Here is a 2,242-nt window from a genome sequence, read left to right as displayed (position 1 = left end):
TACAAATATGATACATATTATACATATATAGACTCGTTCAGTTTGCTTGATACTTTACTAATACAATATTCTGATTTTCAGGTTTGCAAGTATTTGAAGATTTGGAAAACATAAAGAGAGTGCATTAGTGCATTAAAATAATTGTTAATATAATAGATGCAAGTGTCAATTGTTGCTTAAAAACTAGGAGTATATGTTCTGTGATCCCTCCTCCTCGAAATTCGTCGTTAGATTGAGCCATTGTGCTCTATAAAATTTGTTTTTTTAAATTTTATTTATATGACTTTCCTAACGTTGCGCATGTGTGTAACGAGAATTTTAATTGAAATAAAGAGAAATTAAGATAAAACGCTCTGATTTTAGCATTTTTTCATTTTTATGTAAATGTCTAAACAAATGTACATTTTTTTTAATGTTCCTGTGCAATGCAATGAATGAATCGAATGCAATCTCTTTTATACATCGCAACTTTAATTTCTATAATTTTGTACAACTCCCTGGTATCTGTAAATACATAAAAGTTATTAAAAAACATTATAAAGTAATTAGTTTTTCTACTGTCGGTCTTCCTACTGTCGGTAACACTGATGGTAATTTATCATCAACTCTTCTCGGTCGATAACTCTGATGGTAACTTACCATTAACTCTTCTCGGTCGGTAACTCTGATGGTAATTTACTATCAGCATTTTTCGGTCGGTAATGCGACTTACCGACTTTATGATTATAAACCAAATTAAACCAAAATTATGATTATATTATAGCAGTCTTTTAATTTTTGTGCATTGTTTAAACAAACGTCCTATAAAAATATTTTATTATAGGAGATTTTATATATAACATATTTAACGTATTATTCATAACGTATTTACTTTTTATATCAACGTTTATGTGTACTAATGATCAAATACGTTTGAACGTACGCAGAGATAAAGAAAAACATGCGAAGGTGAAGGTCAAAGTCAAACGAGGTAACGAGCATTGTCTATGTATACACATCGTCTATCATCGAGTACGCATAGAAAAACATTTCGCGACTGCCATATAAGGTAAATAGGAGGGGTGGGGTGACTCGAGCTACGTCATACCTCTTTCAGCTGTCGGACGCCGTCGAGACAAGTCTCAACTAGTTTCGCTCCACGTAAGAACTTAATTACTCCGTAATTAAAAAATATTTCATTATCAAATTTTGTAATCTAATCAAATTTCATTAACAGGTACATGTAATCATTATCGATGACGTGAATGCATTGAAATTAGGTAAGAAGATCTGTAATTAGAATTATATTATATTATCGATTATATGTATCGATAGTTTCACAAAAATTTCTATCATAACCTCTTATTCTTTTTATGGTTTCAAGAAGACGTTCACCATCGTTCCATGGAAATTATACTAATCAATGGTGGTATATACAACTGCATACATACGTGCAAGTGTATTTCTTTCTTTCTTTCTTTCTTTTCTTTAATTTTATAAATGCATCAATTTCCAAATGGATCGTTCGATGCATTAGAAAATTTTAACTTCTCGTATCGTTAATTAATTGTAAAGTAAATGAAATGATTTATCGAATTAATTATTTAATTACGCGTTGCAATCGTTGTTTAAATGTTTTTAATTTAAATTCATTTTAGTTCTTTCGGTATTTAATTCACATAAATAATTCAAGACACAGCCGATTCTATTTTATTGTTCAAACGATAATTTATAAATATTGTACTTTGTTTAGTTTTACATTAATGCTATATCTATTCTTTCCTATAAGTATTAAGGCAATTAGCATACTTTTGTAAAAATAACCCTATCGCGATGAAATTTATTCTTTATTCGCGATATTTGTTCGTTTGTATTTTATCTTTTTTTTTTATATAGTTTACAAGTTTGTGGTTACAATTTTTGAATAATTTTTTTTATTAATAATTAAAGCATACAAAAAATAGTAGCACGATTCCAGAATTTTTGAAATACGTAGTTTAAATAATTGAATAATAAAACTATTATAATATATTTTTTATTATTAACATAAATAAACAGAAGTACGCTACGACTTGCTTTAATTAAACTTTGATTTTCAGAGCTTTAGTTGCGATTGCGGGCAATGCAATCATAGAATCAGTGTTCGTTTTGAAAAATGTTGCATTTTTTGTATGCGATCGTATAGATTGCATACAAAACAGTAATTAAATCGTTATATTTAAAATCAATGCAAATAATCTTGTTGAGAAAACAATTTGCTCGG

At 28.4% G+C, this 2,242-nt stretch overlaps 1 long non-coding RNA gene across 1 annotated transcript; it reads left to right on the top strand.

Annotated features, from left to right (window-relative positions):
- Positions 1 to 1,041: 1,041 nt before the first annotated feature.
- On the top strand, positions 1,042 to 1,538 carry LOC122524176. The gene is made up of 3 exons (XR_006305490.1): positions 1,042 to 1,140; positions 1,217 to 1,259; positions 1,364 to 1,538. It is a non-coding gene; the product is annotated as an uncharacterized LOC122524176 (long non-coding RNA).
- Positions 1,539 to 2,242: the final 704 nt, after the last annotated feature.

This window comes from Polistes fuscatus, unplaced genomic scaffold, assembly GCF_010416935.1.
Source record: "Polistes fuscatus isolate 324 unplaced genomic scaffold, CU_Pfus_HIC Scaffold7, whole genome shotgun sequence".
Taxonomy (NCBI): domain Eukaryota; kingdom Metazoa; phylum Arthropoda; class Insecta; order Hymenoptera; family Vespidae; genus Polistes; species Polistes fuscatus.
The sequence above is the reverse complement of the archived record's forward strand: the minus strand, read 5'-3'. Positions and strand labels throughout refer to the sequence as shown.